The sequence below is a fragment of the Desmodus rotundus genome, chromosome 10 (assembly GCF_022682495.2).
Source record: "Desmodus rotundus isolate HL8 chromosome 10, HLdesRot8A.1, whole genome shotgun sequence".
Lineage (NCBI taxonomy): Eukaryota > Metazoa > Chordata > Mammalia > Chiroptera > Phyllostomidae > Desmodus > Desmodus rotundus.
Window position 1 is genome coordinate 68022738 of NC_071396.1, and position 19573 is coordinate 68042310.

Below are 19573 nucleotides of genomic sequence, written 5' to 3' on the forward strand. Positions count from 1 at the left end.
CCTCTACCATCCCCTCCACTCACCTTCAGTCTGCTCCATGTTTCCATGTCTGTGGTTGTATTTTGTTCATTAGTTTATTTTGGAACTGGAGAATATTATGCTAACAGAAATAAACCACGTGGTGAAAGACAAATACCATATAATCTCACCTATAAGAGGAATCTAATGAACAAAATAAATGAACATTCATTCTTTAAAATATTTTTTCTCCCTTGCTTTTCCTCCTTTGGAAACTCCAATGTCTTCCATTTTAAGGTCCTTGAAGTTGTCTCAAATCTTACTGATGATCTTTTCATTTTTTAAAAAATACTTGTTTCTGTGCTTGTATGGATAATTTCTACTGTTATGCCTTCAGGTTCACTGACATTTTCTTGTGCAATAGCTAACCTGCCACTAATTCCATTCAATGTATTTTCATCACAGACATGTTAGTCTTCATCTCTAGAAGTTGTATTTAGTAATTTTTATATCTTGGAAGACTACTTAACTTTTTGAACTGAGGAAATATATTTAATAATAGCTGATTGTCCTTGCCTGACACTCATTTCAATCTGGGTCAGTTTTGATTGAGTGTTTTTATACCTATTATAAGTAATATCTCCTTGCTTTTTTGCATGCTTTTGTATTTTTTTATCGGATGCCAGAAATTGTAAATTTTATGTTTGGGGGGTATTGGATAGTTTTGTATTACTATCAGCATTTTCTTGAGTTTTGTTCTTATATAATTAAGTTACTTGGAAATATTTTGGTCGTTTCAGGCCTTGCATTTAAGATTTGTTGTGTGGGACCAAAGCAACTCCCATTATCATTCACTATAAGACCCCTTTCAATGATTTACACAGTGCTCTGTGCATTGTGCAGTTTTCCAATCCTTATAATTGGGAGCAGACACTGTTCTGTCTCTGTGTGAGTGTCCAGTACTATTCCCTCTTATCCTTTAAGATAAGAGAGTGTGGTTCCTTCACCATGCTTGGGGCTTTTTTCCTCCCCTACAAGTACTAATTAGTTCTCAGCTGAACGCTCAAGGGTGGCCTTCTGCAGATCTCTGGAGTTCTCTCTCCACTCTAATACTCTGTACTGCAAACTCCAGCCACCTTCTCCTTACATTCTCAGCTCTGTATCCTCAACTCAGTGAGTCTGCTCCTCCTCATCTCTCCCTTCCTGTGCTGTGCCCTGGAAACTCTCCCAGAGAAATAAAATCAGAAAGTCATAGGGCTCACATCATTTGCTTTCTACCTTTCAGCAATTACTGCCCTCCATGACTGATGCCCAATATGTTGAAAACCAGGGTGTCATTAGTCACAGAAAGTACAAGGTCTATGACCTAGCCCAGAACTTACACTTCATCATTTCACAATATCCTACCGGTTAGAGAAAGTATCCCTCTCCAATATGTGTGTGTTGGGGATAGGGGAACGGAGAGACTACACTGAGCATGAATATTTGGATTCAAGGATCACTGCATGCTGGTTACTACCCACAGAGAGGGAATATACTATCTTGGGGATTGAGAAAATTAAATTGGATGAGCTGGGTGGAGCCAGATGATAGTACATCAGAACAAGCTGATATCTCTCAGAAAGGGTCTTGACAGAAATAATTCCTTTCTACTACTCATTCTGTAAACACCACTGTCTCAAATGAGCTTTCATCACACTGTTTCATGATTATTGAAGTACCAGTCTTTTCTACTAAATTGAGAATTCCTAGAAGGCAGAGACTATCTCTTATTCATACTGGATCCCCAAGATCCTAGTGTTGTGCCTGGATTATGGTTTCTTAAATGGAATCAAGTTGAATGGACTGGGACAATAAGTTTATGACACGGCTGTATACTTTGAGATATGCTAAGCTGGAAAATAGCATAATGAAAATGATCCTTTAGAGAAGCTGTTTAGAACCAAGGAGTTAGGGACAGAGGCCAAGAAGATCTCTTCCAAGGCTGATGTGGCAATTGAGGCATAAAACAGTAAGACTTGGAATAGATAAAAGTAAGAAGTAGCAATAAAGTAGAAGGCTTGAACCCCAGGGTCGAATGGAGAAAATAATAGATAAGATTTCCTGACAGTTGAGATTGAAGTGAAGAAAGGGCCAAGATGATTCTAGGGTGTCAAGCCAAGGACACATGAAAATTGTGATGTCTCCAACAAATTAAGAAAATGCTCAGACTGGATGCAGTCCTCCCTTTCCAAAACTGTTGTTTTCTTTTATTTCCTATCTGAGTGACCTAAGCTAGAAACCTTGGAATTGTTCCTGACTTTTCCTCTTTCTTACCTATGAATCAAATTACAGCTTGAGTTCCCCGGAAAGCAGACTCAGACAGAGATTAATGTGTAGAATGTTTATTAGGGTGTGCTCCTGTGATCAGCCCTGTTGTAGGGGGAAGGAATAAGCAGGAGTGGACAGAGGGAGACGTCCAGCAGTCCACAACCTTGTGTCAGTCCACAGGAAGTGGTGAGGCTAGAAAAACCCTTCAGGGTGGCCCCAAATTAGACCAGTTGGCTAAGCCTTCATGCCTTCACATCACTCAGTCATTGGACTGCACTGAGAAGGGAAGTGACCTCAGGTAAAGAATTTTATGCAGCTCCAGCAATCCCTGGAGGGGTTGGCAGCTGAATATGGTCTGCTCACTGCATTCCTAATAACTGGGGCAGCAAGTGTTTTATTGATGGGGCGTTTGGGTGGCACATCACAGTGTCCAAATCATTACCACCCCAAGACTTCATTCCCATCTTTGCATGCTAGTTATTTGGGGTTCCCATTACTTTTTTCCTGAATTGTTATAACAAGGTCCTAGTTTATCTCTCTGCTTATTGTCTTGACCTCTCTCCAGCCCATTTTCCACACAGATATAATCATGCTGTTCTTTATCCTAAAACCATTCATTGCTTTCTCGTCACCTGTACTTCCAGCCAAGTGGCACTCTAGCCCTGACAAGGCTTTTGTGTGTCTTCTGGTTATTTTATTTGCCAGATATCTTCCTTCTCTGACCTGATTTTTTTGCTTAGCTAACTCCTGTCCTGTCCTTCGGGACTCGCCTACTTTATGTACCCTCCATGGTTTTGTGAGCCTCGGTTCAGTGTCATTTCAGTATGTTATTATAGCCCTCATTATTCGCCTTTGGAATATTTATCACATGATACTCCAATTGTTTGTTACCAGATTTTCATCTCATTGAGAGCACAAGTGACTTGATCTTTAAAAAAAAAGAGATATTTTATTTATTTATTTTTAAACAGAGGGGAAGGGAGGGAGAAGGAGAGGGAAACGTCAATATATGGTTGCCTCTCATGTGCCTCCTACTGAGGACCTGGTCCACAACCCAGGCATGTGCTCAGACTGGGAATCGAACCAGCAACCCTTTGGTTCACAGTCCAGTGCTCAATCCACTGAGCAACACCAGCCAGGGCATGACTTGCTCTTTTTAACTCAGCACCTAGCACATGGCCTGGCATACAGGGGGCTTTCAAATGTTTAAGTAAGTGAATTAATCAGAGAGTATTTTTAAGAATACACTTATATTCCTGATTACTAACCATGCTCTTTTGAACATCTGGGACAGTTTTCAAAAGCAGGAATCAATCTATAAACTGAGGCTTATTATTGATTAGCTCTGAACTTCCCAGTAAAAACACTATTGTCTATGAAGTTTAACCAAGGGGCTACTTCAGTTCATTATTAAAGGTCTTCCCGGAGAACCAAGATGGCGGCGTAGGTAGACACACTGCGCCTCCTCGCACAACCAGAACTGACAGAGAATCGAACAGCAAGGGGGACCAACACCAAGGAAACAGAAAATAATCATTCATCCAGACTGGTAGGAGGGGCGGAGACGGCACTGGGGTGGAGAGGACTCGAGTGGCTGTGGCGGGACTGAGACTGGCGGAGTGTGGGACAAATGGCGCAGGCAGTCCGAGCACTAGCAGACTCTGCGGTCCCACATTTGCACAGATAAACCCAGAGGGCCGGACTCAGAGTGGCGGAGAGTGGGGCAGGCAGAGCGGCGGGTAGCACCTTGCGGCACCACATTCGCCCACAGATAAACCGGACGAACGGCCGGCAGAGAAGCAGACCGCTGCACAACCCAGGGCTCCAGCTCGGGGAAATAAAGCCTCAAACCTCTGATTGAAAGCGCCCCTGGGAGTTGGGGTGGCAGGAGAGACTCCCAGCCTCACAGGAGAGGTTGTTGGAGAGACCCACAGGGGCCTAGAGTGTGCACAGGCCCACTTACTCGGGAACCAGCACCAGAGGGGCCCAGTTTGATTGTGGGTAGCGGAGTGAAAGACTGAAATCCGGAGGAGAGTGAAGCGGGCGCCACTGCTCCCTCTCGGCCCCGCCCCCACGTACAGCATCACATCGCAGCGACCAGCATTACCCCGCCCCGTGAACACCTAAGGCTCCGCCCCTTAAAGTAACAGACGTGCCAAGACAAAAAAAAAAAAAAAAAAAAAGGCCCAAATGACAGAACACTTCAAAGCTCCAGAAAAAATACAACTAAGTGATGAAGAGATAGCCAACCTATCGGATGCACAGTTCAAAGCACTGGTTATAAATATGCTCACAGACTTGGTTGAATCTATTCGAAAAACAGATGAAAAAATGAAGCCTATGCTAAGAGAAACAAAGGAAAATGTACAGGGAACCAATAGTGATGAGAAGGAAACTGGGACTCAAATCAATGGTATGGACCAGAAGGAAGAAACAAACATCCAACCAGAAAAGAATGAAGAAACAAGAACTTGGAAAAATGAGGAGAGGCTTGGGAACCTCCAGGACACCTTGAAACGTTCCAACATCCGAATTATAGGGGTGCCAGAAGGAGAAGAGGAAGAACAAAAAATTGAAAACTTATTTGAACAAATAATGGAGAACTTCCCCGATCTGGCAAAGGAAATAGACTTCCAGGAAGTCCAGGAAGCTCAGAGAATCCCAAAGAAGCTGGACCCAAGGAGGAACACACCAAGGCACATCATAATTACATTACCCAAGATTAAACGCAAGGACCTACATCCAAGATTACTGTATACAGCAAAGCTATCATTTAGAATGGAAGGGAGGATAAAGTGCTTTTCAGATAAGGTCAAGTTGAAGAGGCTCATCATCACCAAGCCCTTATTATATGAAATGTTAAAGGGAGTTACCTAAGAAAAAGAAGATCAAAAATAGGAACAGTAAATATGACAGCAAACTCACAGTTATTAACGACCACACATAAAACAAAAACGAGAGCAAACTAGGCAAACAACTAGAACATGAGGGTTGTCAATAAGGGAGTGGGAGGGGGAGAGGGGGGTAAAGGTACAGAGAATAAGTAGCATAGATGATAGGTGGAAAATAGACAGGGGGAGGGTAAAAATAGTGTAGGAAATGTAGAAGCCAAAGAACTTATAAGTATGACCCATGGACATGAACTATGGGGGGGGAATGTGGGAGGGAGGGGGGTGGGCAGGATGGAGTGGAGTGGGGGGGGAAATGGGACAACTGTAATAGCATAATCAATAAATATATTTAAAAAAAAATAAATAAAGGTCTTCCCTGGAGCAGTTGATTAAGTTATTGTAAGGAAGGAAATTGCTAACTGCTCTAATCCCACTCTCTAACTTTCCCTCTACTCTCTTCTCATAACCCATGGAGTAAACCCAGGAACAGAAGAAGGAGGGAGGGTGTCCCTCCTTTCCTCAGGGGATGTAGAGCTGCATTGATGTCTTCTCTTGCCACTGGTTTCTTGTTTCTAGCTCTCTGGACTGGATGAGACAAGATGGTGACTCTTAAAGAATCCCTCCTGCTCCATCCCCAGCCCAGTGTTGTCCAGACTCCACCCTCTCAGTTCAATCCTTCCCTGAGGTGAGAGAAAATCTTGAATCCTCCAAGTCACTAATTGTTAACAGACATCTGGTGGCTGTGTTACTTACATATCACTGAGCTTTAGGTGAGATTCACACTGCTGAACAGAGACAATCCTGTTCTCATGGAATCTTCTAGATTTCCCAAGAGACCTACATGCAGGTGCTTAAAAATGGTTGTATGGATGACAGTGATGTTTCAATAAATTCTCATACCTTATTCATTTGTATTAGTTTAAGATTATTTCTGAAAGAAACTTTAAACAAAATCCCATGTTTTTTTGGATAACATTGGCTTTTTTGGGAATCACAGAGACACTTTGGGAAACTTTAATTTATTTTACAAAGCCATTCCCTGTCCTGGAAGGTTTTCATGTTGAATTCTATTAACAGCTTTTATCTTTTGTTATGCTGCATATATTAACAATTAAATGCATTTAAAATAATTATTCAATTCACTAACAGCAACAAATTAATTAACTGATGCATAATTAATCAGAGCAGCAAGGCATCCCTTCTTAAGGGTCCAGATAGGGAAGCTGTGGTCTGAGTGTTCACGAACAGAGTAGATAACAGTCAGCTGTGCCCTTGAACCAGATACTGACACAATCAGGGTCATAATTTAAGAGCCAAAGGCTGTTCAGACCACAGGAGGAGCACTTGGCCCTGGGCTGCTGCTCAGCATGAAGAGGTACTCTATGCTTAGGCTGATACATAGACACAGGACCTTGGATGTCAAAACAGGGAGCAGCCTTATCCATTGCTCAACACATGCAGCACATTCAAACTGCATTCTGAGGAGAGTGCTCATACACAATTGTTTCAGGTCCATGAGGAGATGAGTCCAGAAGCTGAGAGTAAGCATTTAGGAATTGGACAGTCATTATATATCTGCTGAATCTAATTTTAATTTCAGGTTTATATTTTTATGTCCTTTCATCTAGTTTTCTAATAATTAATTTTTATTGTACTTAAAATATGTATCAGTATGTAATAGATTATAAATTGTAAAAAAACAAAACAAAACAAAACCATAAAATGGTCCTTTTATACAAATATTTCTAGGACCACTGCTTTGGATCATTCCAGTGATCCTTAAACCCAAACCTTGCAAAAAACTGTTTGGCCTAAATATGTTCTAGGGAAGATAACTTGAGCTCTAATATCCCTTTGCAACTGAGTTGAAAAACGGGATTTGAGATGTTTGCATTTGTCTCTCTGGAGGAGCTCCTGTGCTCTGCAGAGCCAGAAAAAGAGATGAACAAAGATGAATAAAAGCCATGGAAGCCATAAATAATATAGCTGAGCCGATATTTATTGTGAACATGTGCCTACTGAGAGGGTCACGAGTTAACTGTGAGGAGTAATATTACTGTACAATCACCAGCCACAGCTGAGCATTGGCATGCATCACAGTGAATTAATGGTCCCACCTCCCATAAGAAGGGTGCTGAGAACTGAGGGCCTGCCTCATGGCGCGTTTAGTAAGTAAATAATAGAAATGAAACTGAAGAACTGTCCTTTGGGAGAATCGGATTTAAATGAACTGGTTAAAAGAGAGGTAGTTTGAGGCAGACACCAGCCTGCAGTGTACGCAGCATTATGGATGAGACAAGACAGATTCATGCGGACTACAGAAATCCTGTGGAGGAAAAGGGATGACACAGAGGCTCTCTCAGTGAAAGAGGGGGCTGGCCCTGTCCCTTGCCTGGACAGGCTTTTATTGGGTTTAATTTGCATAAGAATACAGGGCATATACATAAAGCTCATCAATCACTGTCAGGCAGAAATGATCAAACAATAGATAACACTCAAAGAACTGTGAGGGCTTATTTAGAGTCAGGGTCAGATAGCTAAAGGGCTATAAAACTTTGGGGAACAAACTCATTTCATGCTTGGACGCTTATCATTTAAATTGAGGGCATTAGCAAAGCAGGTTTCACAGGATTTTATGCATTCTTTCTCAGGCCTGATCAATCCATGGGACCCACCCTTTCCAGCACAGGCCCTTACCCACCTCCAGCATTGTTTCAGGCTTAGGTTGAGCAGGGGAAGTAAGGCAGCCAAGAGATAGGAGACTTCTTGCAGACAGAATGAGGACTCAAGCTACATCAGAGCTGAGGGGTGAGGGTCCATCACCCCCTTTTTCTATAGCCCCCCCAAGTCCTTCCCTGAGGGCCCCTTTGTGACCATGCCTGTCTTAGGTTGTCCCTTCTTTGAAGAATCTTACTCATCATTGGCTAACCAGTCATCCACCCAGGGCCAAGCAGGGTGAAGCCAAAGGGGACAGAGGCAGCACCCCTGCCAGGGAGATAAGCTTTGTCTGCTTAGTGGCTTATGGTCCCAAGGTCTTTTTACTTAGCCTTAGCCACAAGGGGTTACAGTTTCTGAAACCAGGCAGGGAGGTTCCTAACAGTAGTTAGCCATTCCCAGACTTTACTAATAGGAATAAGATGAGTATAGCCACTTATGAAGTGGAGCAGACACTTGCTGGGGCCTTTAAATTGCCCTTGGGTGTGGTAATGAGAATACCTTCTAGAAAGCTGGCCTGAAGCCTCTGTGTGTGTGTGTGTGTGTGTTGAAGAAGCTGTAATACCTTTTGTAGCCCCTTTGATAGGATTCTAGGTGGGCCTGTCTTGGTACTTTATGGGTTGTTGTATATACACATACAGAGCACAAGGGATGACTCCCCACGAACCCATGTGTCAGTCTCTCTTCTTGGACTCCTACCATAAACAAGAGCCCTGACCTGGAAATGAAGGGGGCTTGTGGTTTGGCTTAGGTGCATGAGTCATCTTGGAAATATAATCTCGATATTTTAAAAACTGAAATTGCTATTCTGAAAATAAAAGTTGTTTATTGTAAGACAACTACCATATAACCGTATCTAATAGGAAGGTTCCTCACCTGAGATTATATATGGGACCCATTTATTCATGTGAATGAGAATAAATGTAATGTACTAAGTCAGGAACATTATGCTTCCAAAACCAGTGATGCATTCAATGTAATACACCTTGTATTTTCAGTGCCATCTAAATAGCAATGGAGAAACCAGTAGTGAAGAAAATGAGGAAGATCTAGATTTAAATCCTAACTTCTATGCTTTCTAGTTACATAATTTTGAACACTTTACTTAACTTCTCTTAGCCTTAGGTTCCAAATTTGTAAATGGGAGATAGTGAAACCTACCTGAAACTTATAGAAAACTTCTTGTATGCTAGTTTCTGTACTAAGTAGTCCCATATATTTTTTCACTTATCCTCATAGCATATCTTTAAAGTCACATGCTATGATAACCTAACACCCAAATCCAAACACTTAATGATCACAGCTTCAGAAATAAAGTCTATAAAGGACTGAGCATAGTGCTGGCACATTGTAGGTACTGAGTATTCGAGTCATTAGTCTATTATTATTGCTGCAACTGTCTGGACGACAAGGGCAACACGAGCAATGAAAATGCGTACTGGTGCTTGCTCTAAATTCTCTCCTCCCCTCTGCTTTGCTCTAATGGTGCTGGGAGGTGGCCAGGCTCTGGGTTTCTCAGGCCCCAGACACATCAGTAAGGAAAGCAGGTTTACCTCAGGGCAAGCATTAGGCAAAATATAATTTTAGGGACACCTAGAAGGCCCCATGACCTTCCAAGTCTCTCCCTTAAGGCCTGGATGTTGCCTAAAACTCACTTCAGTGAAGTTACGCCATTCATTCTTCTGGAATACCAAGAAAGCTCAAATATGCAAATTCCCAGGAGACGTTACACAAAAGTATGAATAAATTTCTGGCAAACAGCATAAAATGACATCAGGTCTTAATAGCTGCAACAGAAGAAAATACAGAAAATCAATGGTCACCTGGCATGGTTTGGAAGGAGATGTTATGGGAAAAAAGGGTGGTCAGAAACAACTTTGGGAGTATCTCAGTTTTATATCTGGCTGGCCCTGCTTATCCTCATTTGAGTGCAGACAAACCGCATATTGTGAGCAAAGGGAAGAAGCTTCTGGAAGAAGTGTGTCTGCACTTCAATGCACCTCTCTGAGGACACTACACTGGCCACTTTGGCCTGGGTGTGTGCTGTTACAGAACTTCCCCTACACTTCTCTCCTCCTCAAGTTTTTACTGCATATGACAGAGTGGTTATTAAAATTAGGTTGCCCGGGTTCAAATCCCAACTCCCCACTTACCTAACTTTGGACAAGTACTCAATCCCTGTGAACAGGTAGGTCACAAAGATGTGTGAGGATATAAAATGAGGCACTGAGCTAAAGCGCTCTGTTCTGTGCCTGGTACGTGGTAAGCAACTCCCCCATTCCAGTCTGTGACTCAAAGGAAGCAACCAGTAAGTCAGGCAAGTGCCAGGTCACCCAGTCTTCTCAGACCAACTATGCCATTGGCGGCTGCACACATTTTACTACATGGGAAAATTATTCATTTGCAGAAATCACAGTTTCAAAATGCTTCCTTTTTGCATCGCAAGGTACAAACCAGTGACTCATCTCTTGCACGTGAATGTAAATCTTTAAAGACACAACCATCGAGGGCAGGAGATAAGAGCTCTGACTATCACATATTCTCTGTGACACTGGTGGGAGTGATGGGAAAGTCACCTCTCCTCACTTCTCAGGGTCACGACTTCCCCTGAGGTAAAGGGAGAGGGTGGCTGAGACAACTCTCAGCAATAACTCTATCTGGCTGTTGCTGGTCAGGACTGCTTTGTAAAGCCATTTTGTATTTCCTGAGCCTCAGTTTGCCTACCTGCACATGCACCCAAATTGCCACTGCCACTGTTAGTTTACTTAATATAAATATTTTTAATTTTTTTAATTATTGATTTGAGAGAGAAAAAGAGAGAGAGAGAGAGGGAGGGAGGGAGACATTGATTTGTTGTTCCACTCATCTATGTATTCATTGGTTGATTCTTGTATGTGCCCTGACCGGGAATGGAACCCACAACCTTGGCATGTTGGGATGACTCTAACCAACTGAGCTATCTGGCCAGGGCAAATATTAATGAGCTTCAAATTTTCTTCCCAGCTCTCTCTAAGCATCCCTCATGCCACGGCCCCTCGCGCTCCCCCACTGACATACACACAAAATGAGAGCTTTAGCTAGCTTCTGAGTACTGTACATTGGCTAAAACCATCTAAAGACAACACCAGTAGGGAAACTCATTAATGTACTTCCATATGCAGTTAGTAAAAAATATTCAAAAGAAGGTCACAAGATGGCAGTGGAGTAGGACCTTTCTCACACCTCCTCCTAGAACCAAACTGGAAATAAAACTAGGTAGGGGAACAGTCATCTGGAATTACCAGCCTAGACTACCTGAAGAGGAAACTTCCAAGAATGGGAAGAAACTACCTCAAGACCAGTAGGATGGGCAAGGTTGTGAAAGAGTCTGGCCCCACTCCCATGGGCAGCAGGCCTAGGTTATAGAGGGATAGCACGGCTGTGGGAGCTTCCCTCCAAGAGGAGTGAAGCCTAAACCCCAGACTGGGTTCCCCAGCATGGTTGCCAGAGCTGAGATCAGCTGTCCACATACCATCCATTGGTGAAAGGCAGCAAGATTTTTGTTTGCCAGGGAGAGACAGAGCCCACTGGAGACAAACGCACATTCTTTTAGGGGGCCAAAGCACAAAATTTTTCCTTTGCAGCCAATCACCTGGGGCTCCCACAAAGGGAAGGCAGTGAAGACTGGACTTTCCTGAGGAGAGTCTGGAGTGAGAGGCATTGGGGAGAGACGTAGGGGAGCAGGTCTTGGGATCCTTGTGCAGGGTCATTCCCTGATACCACAGCAGTCATTTTTCTTGAGGAGAGCAAGCCCCTCCTAGGGGAATCAGCCTGGGAACTACCTTGTTTCATCCTCTGTAATCCTCCTCACCTCACCCTGCATGATTTTTTTTCTTCACCCTTCATCTTAACCCCTGATGAGGAGAGAGCAACACAGGCAGACTCAGGGGGTGTCAGAGACTGGCTTTGGGAACTGGATTGGCACTTTCTCAACACAGGAGAGCTGATACCACCCAATAGAAACACCCTCCTGATTTCCAGCAGACCCAAACTCTGGGCACTGAAGGCCTCACCTGTCTGCCTACTAGGGGCTCTGTCCTGCTGAGTTCAGGGGAATAGCCTAGGAAAGACTCAAACATATGGCTCTAGGATGGGAGAACACACCCACTATCTTCCCTGAAGTCTGAATGGCACCTCTCCCTTATGGTAGATTCAAGGGTTCCATCCTCCTTATTATACCATAAGCCCTTTCAGAAACAGTTGATTCAGTATCTAAGACTGACAGCAGGCTGGCAGACTGAGCAAGCAGAGGCAGATCCTGTGACACCTTGGAACATTTGCTGATTTACCCCTGGGCCCTGTGCTTGTAAAAGCTAGCCTTGCAGTGCAGCTTGGCCTCTCCCATGCACAGCCAAGCCTGGTAGAAGCAGCCACAAAGTATGGATCGTTTGTAGCACCCAACAGGCTGCTGAGGGCAAGACATGGACAACATCTTGACCTTGGCTTACACTAGTTCAGACAACATTGGAACAGTGTTGAAAAGGAGATCCCAGCAGGTAGGCACTAAACTCTGCTGAGAGGAATTCCACTTTGTTGTTTTTCATTAATTTTGTTATTTTTTCTTTTTCATAGTCTGTTTATTATTTTTCTTCTATTTTCTTTTTTCTCTATTTTTTCTTTCATAACTCTTATTTTACTCTTTCCTTTACTTATTTTTTATTCTTTCCTCTTGCTTTTTGTTTTTTTTTTGCCATTTATCTTTGTATTTTTTATTCTTATTTTCCTCTTCCTTCTCCCCTCTCATAAGCTTTTTTCTTTCCTTTTCTCTTATTCTTCATTTTCTTATGCTATTATTTTTCTCTTTTCTTATGCTTCATATTTTGTTTTTGTTGGATTTTTTTTGCTAGTTTTCTGTTGCATATTTTCTGTGTTGTATTGTTTTTTGTTTTGTTCTGTCAGCACCTGTATAAAAGCTTGCAAGATGTGGTTGGGGTTGAGCTTCTCAGTCAGCCAGCTGGAGTGGAGATCTCACCAAGAAATGGGCCAACAGCAATCAAGACCCAATTACAACAGGAGACCCACATAACCCACACAAGGGACATTCCTAGAGCATCCAGTCTAGGAGATCAATAAGACTGCACCACTGGATCCCATAGGATGCTACCACATAAGGTCAGACCATGAAGACTTGGAGTCAAAGCAGATCTATCTGATACATAGAAACAAGCACAAAGAGACGACTAGAATGGGTGGCAAAGAGACAACTAAAATGGTTGACAAAGAAACAACTCCCAAATGTAAGAAAAGGAGGAATCTCCAGAAAAAGAGCTAAATGAAATTGAGGCAAGCAATTTATTAGACATATAATTCAAAGTAATGGTTATAAGGATACTCAAGGAACTTAGTGAGAAATACAAGAAACTTTATGGGAACTTTAGGAACTCAGTTGGAACTACATCAGCATGAAAGAGAACATAGAAACTATGAATAAGAACCAGTAAGAAATGAATAATACCCTAGAAGGAATTAAAAGCAGGCTAGATGAAGCAGGGATTGAATCAGTTATTTGGAAGATGAGGTAGAAAAATATCCAATGAGACCACCAAAAATAAAAAGACTTAAAAAGAATGAGGATAGTTTAAGGGAGCTTTGGGACAACATGAAACATAACAATACCTGCATCATGGGAATACCAGAAGGAGAAGAGAGTGAGCAAGGAATAGAAAACCTGTTTGAAGAACTAATGACAGAAAATTTCCCTAACCTGGTGAAGAAAAAAATCATACAAATTCAGGAAGCAGAGTACTAATTAAGATGAACCCAAAAAGACCCACACCAAGTCACATCATAATTAAAGTAGCAAAGTTTAAAGACAAAGAGAGAATCTTAAAAAAGATTCCCTCCAAGAAAGAAACAGCTAGTTACCTACAAGGGAGCTACCATAGGCTCTCAGCTGATTTCTCAACAGAAACACTTCAGGCCAGAAGGGGTTGGCAGGAAGTATTCAAAGTAATGAAAAGCAAGGAACGGCAGCCAATACTACTTTATCCAGCAAGGATATCATTTAAAATTAAAGGCAAAATAAAGAGCTCCCCAGACCAAAGAAAAAAAAGAAACTAAAGGAGTACATTTCCAGCAAACCAGTATTGCAAGAGATGTTAAAGGAACTGCTTTAAGAAGAAGAAGAAATATAGAGAGGAACGTAGGTATAAATTTAATAAATGGCAATGAATAAGTATCTATCAATAATAACATTAAGCAGTGGCTGGTGTAGCTCAGTAGATTGAGTGCAGGCTTTGGAACCAAAGGGTTGTTGGTTTGACTCCCGATCAGGACACATGCCTGGGTTGAAGGCCAGGTCCCCAGTAGGGGATGCATGAGAGGTGACCACACAATGGTGTTTCTCTCCCTCTCTTTCTCTTTCCCTTCCCCTCTCTCTAAATATAAATAAATAAAATCTTAAAAAACAAAACATGACCCATAGATATGCTATCTACAAAAGACCTACCTCAGAACAAAAGATTTACACAAGCTATGAGTGAAGGGGTGGAAAAAATTATTCCATGCACATGGAGATGAAAAAAGGTGGGGGAGCAATACTTATATCTAACAAAATAGACTTCAAAACAAAGCCCATAGCAAGAGACAAGAAAGGTCACTACATGATAATAAAGGGATCAATCCAACAAGAGGTTATAACCTTTGTACACGTATATGCACCCAATATAGAAGCACCTACATATATAAAGATCTTGGTGGATTTTAAGGAAGAGATTGACAACAATAGTCATTGTAGGGGATTATAACACCTCACTGTCACCAATGAATATATCATCCACATACAAAAATATCAACAAGGAAACAGCAACCTTAAATGACACTGTAGATCAAATGAAGTTAATTGATATGTACAGAACATTTCATCCCAAAACAGCAGAATACACATTCTTCTCAAATGCATATGGATCACTCTCAAAGACAAACCACATGGTAGGACACAAAATAGTCTTAAATTCAAGAAGATTGAAGACTTATCAAGCATTTTCTTCTACCTCAATGGCACGAAATTAGAAATATGCCTCAATTTAAAAAAAAAAAGCTCAAAACATCCAAATAGATGGAGGCTAAATAGTATGTTATTAAATAACAAATGGGTTATCAATGAGATCAAGGAAGAAATCAAAAGTACCTGGAAACAAGTGAAAATGAACACACAACAACCCCAAACCTATGGGAAGCAACCAAAAACCGCCATGAGAGGGAGGTTTAATGCATTACAGGTCTACCTCAAGACACAAGAAAAATCTCAATCATACAATCTAACCTTACATGTACTAGAAAACAACAACAAATGAAGCCCAGATTGAGTAGAAGGAAGGAAATAATCAAGATCAAAGTGGAAATAAATGACATAGAAACTAAAAATACAGTTCAAGAGTTCTATGAATCCAGAAGCTGGTTCTTTAAAAAGCTAAACAAAATTGACAAATTTTTAACTGAACTTATCAAGAAAAAAAGAGAGAGGACCCAAATAAATAACATCAGAAAAGAAAGAGAAGAAACAACCGATATTACAGAAATATTAATACAAAGGACTGTAAGAAAATACTATGAACAACTACATGCCAAGAAATTGGACAGCCTAGTGAAATGGATACATTTCTAGAACATGCAATCTTCCAAAACTGAATCAGGAAGAAGCAGAAAACCTGAATAGACCAATCAATAGCAACTAATAAAATCAAAGCAGTAATGAAAAAAAACTCCCAGCAAACAAAAGTCCTGGACCAGAAGGCTTCACAGGCAAACTTTACCAATCATTCAAAGAAGAATTAACATCTATCCTTCTCAAAGTATTAAAAAAAAAAATTCAGTAGGAGAGAAGACTTCCAAGCTCTTTTTTTACAAGGCCAGTATTCTCCTAATTCCAAAACCAGATAAAGACTCTACATCAGGAAGACAAAAAATCCAATTAAAAAATGGGAAAAGCACCTAAATACACACATCTCCAAGGAGGACAATAGACACAAGCAATAGACATAAGAAAAAATGCTCAAGTTCACTAATCATCAGAGAAATGCAAAGTAAAACCACAATGAGATATTGCCTCACACCTGCCAAAATGGTTATCATTAATAAATCAATAAACAACAAGTGCTGGCCAGGATGGGGAGAAAAGGGAACCCTAGTGCACTGTTGATTGGATTGTACACTGGTGTAGCCACTGTAGAAAACAGTATGGAGTTTTCAAAAAATTAAAAATGGAACTGCTTTTTAACCCAACAATTCTACTGCTTGGAATATATTCTAAGAATCCCAAAACATCAATTCAAGAAAATATATGCACCCCCATGTTCATAGCAGCATTATTTACCATAGTTAAGATCTGGAAATAACCTAAGTGTCCATTAGTAGATGAGTGCATAAAAAAGCTGTGGTACATTTACACAATGGAATACTATGCAGCAGAAAGAAAGAAGGAACTCTTACCTTTTGCGACAGCATGATGGAACTGGAGACTATTATTCTAAGTGAAATAAGCCAGTCAGTGAAAGACAAATACCATATGATCTCATTTATATGTGGAATTTAATGAACAAAATTTACTAATGTAGTAAATTTAGAACTAATGTAGAACAAAATCTACAAAATAGAATCAGAGGCTTAGAGTCACAGAATAGACTGACAGCTGGAAGAGGGGAGGAGAGAGGTGGTGACTTGTTGAAAGAAGGTGAAGGGATTAACCAAAGAACATAAATGCATCACCAGTGGACAAGGACAATGGCGTGGGAATTGCCTGAGGGAGTGGTGGGGCTGGGTGGAGGGTGGTAAAGGGGGAAAAATCAGGACATAGTAGTAATACAAATAATAAAATATAATTTAAAAATAAAGTAAATAAAAGGCAAAAGATATTTAAAAGAGCCTATGGAAGTGTTACTCAGTCAACAAATATCTACTGAACATCTACCAAGTGCTAAAACTTAAGTTCCTTGGATAAATTATTGAATTCACATCCTTGTTTTGAAGGAATTTATAGTATGTTATGAGATAATAAATGCATGAATCCAAGTAACTAATTTTAGGTTGGGAGGATGAGAGCCATAGAGAGATACAAATTAAATATGATATGAGTTCAAGGGAGAAAATGTTATAGTTAGGAAATCAGGCCCCTTTACACTCTAAATGCTTTTAGGAAGGGTTTGTAGAGAGAGTTGGGGAGATGAGCTCTGAAGGTAGGTAGGATATGTATCTATATGGATCTATGAGGACAGGATGGGGATGGGAGTTCTTGAGGAAAAGAAGAAAAAAGAACATTCCAGAGCAAAGTCAAGGAGGAAGAAGGTGAAGTCCAGGATGAATCTGTGGGCAGTGAATGGTGCGCTCAATTGGCCGGTTCTGATCAATGAATGTTATAAATGTTGTCTGAGATCTTAGAAAGCCTAGAACTTTGGGTAAATAATTATGCCCTATTCCCTAAGGTATTAGGAAACTGAAAGTTTTGAAGCAGGGGAAGATACATAGGTAAAACAGAAGAGGAAAGGTAGGAGAGAGGGAGTTCTGCAAGGAGGATGGGGCACTAATCCAAATTAGAGGCAATGGGAGTCAGAGCCTGCCACTAGTGACAGGAAGAGAAGAGGTTTAAAGGCAGAAGGACCACACATCTCTCCAGTTTTCCAGGGACTTTTGTGGCTTCAGCTTGCTCTGGTGTAATGATTATTACTGTTCTCTTTACAAGTACACTCATTTGGACAATAAATTATATGATCACCTTAATTAAAAGTGATGTTGAGTTGAGTAACTAGAAGGGTGACACAGTGAAAAAGAAACAGATTTTGGAGGAAGGTGAGTGTGGTTGTGAACATAAGCTTGAGGTAATTTTTGAGCTGCTAAGTGAACAAAAATAGCAATAATAATAATAATAGCCAACATTTCTTGAATGCTGATTCTACATCAAGCATAGTATTACCTCATTTCTTCTTCATGATAACCTTGTGAAATAGACACTACTATTATCTTCATTGTATAGGTGAGGTCACTGGGAACAGAGAGTCATATGACTAGTAAACTTCTGAAAACTTCAGGCTATGACCTCAGGAGAGAATTCAGAATAGACACAAGCATCTGGTGGAGAAAGCCAAAAGGTCCAGGTGAGTTGCCAAAATTGAGATTGAAGCAAAGGATGAGGGGAAAGAACAAAAATGGAAATGGTAGGAGGAAAAGAAGGTCAGGAAAACCCAAAAGGAGCAATCTGTTAGAGAGGGAAAGAGACCAAAATGGCAGCAGCCTCCCAAAAACTATGGCAGGAATAGAGTGACCGGCCCAGTAGTGCAGAACGCTACAGAGAAATGGGGAGAGGAGGAAAGGGGAAGTATGTTGCGATGGTGACTTCTGACCCAACAACAGCCATGATAATTTCTTCATTGTCAAAACTGTTTCACTTGTACCAGATGGTTGTGCAAATACCTAAGGACAGATGTCAAGCTCCTCCTCATGTTCTGTATGGTGTGGAGATTGCCTCATGTTCTTAGGGGCAGGAAGCCCATTTGGATGCCACTGTAGTCTTTGGGAGGCAGGATGACTGAAGCAAGGAGTGAGAAAGACTGGGTGTGTGTGTCAAAGGTCATGTCTGCCTGAAGCCACCAGTAAGAGGCTTTTTAAAAGAAAAGCGATTAAGCAATTCCCTCAGAACAGGAGGAGTATATAAAAGTAGAGGAGAAAAAGCTGTAAGGCTTGTATTGCCCTTGACTATTGAAAGAAGCTCACTAACCTCCAAGGATAGAATTTCACTAATCTGTAAGCCTAACTTGGCCTGAATCTCACCAAACTTTATGTGGGAAGTGTTAGTTATGCATGCCAGGTGGTAATGAAATAAAATCTTAGTGTTTTTGCTGTATTGTGTGGCTGTTAGTATTCTGAGTGTTTGCTTTGAGTACTATTGGAAGTAGGATGCAATTAGCTTGACGTTCCTTTTCTCTGGGTGTTAGGTATCATAAATTACCATGCTAAAACTACTGGTACTTCAAAATCTGTAGTAGGCTAGAATTTATTTTCTCTCTGTTTCAATTTATATTCTTTCACCATCTGTACCACCTTCCTCCCTGAGGAATTTTGTTCTTTTATGATGAACATATTTTTTGATTCAGGAGAGAAATTAAAGGTTTTTAAACCTCAGTACTATTGACATTAGGAGCTGGAAAATTCTCTGCTGTGGAGGTCCGATCTGTGCATTGTTTGTTGTCCAACAGCCTTCCTGGGATCTTCCCACTAGGTGCCAGCGGCGACCAACCCCCTCCCCAAACTGTGACAGTCAAAAATTTCTCCAGACATTGTCAAATATCCCTGAGGAGCAAAATCTTCCACTTTTGAGACCTACTGTGATAACATCATTCATACTAAGATTTTAGTGACTTAAGATGTTATTTCTCCAAGGAATATTCCCATTTTGCAAGTGGTACTAAGGAGAAGCAACACAGATGAGTAGAAATGTCAATTTCTCTTTTTCTGTATCCCAGTTAATCTCTAATTTAAGCTTCGTGATGGCAGTAATACAATTCATGTAACGGATAGACTTGATCATCTTCAGGATTGGATTCAAGCTGTTCCATTCAGGGTTTCTCACTCAGTCCTGGGGTGTTTACATAGCACTGCAGTGTTAGGAAGGACGGACATTAGATGATGAGGGTTGGCCTGCCTTGTGCTGGCACTTGCAGCATTGCGCA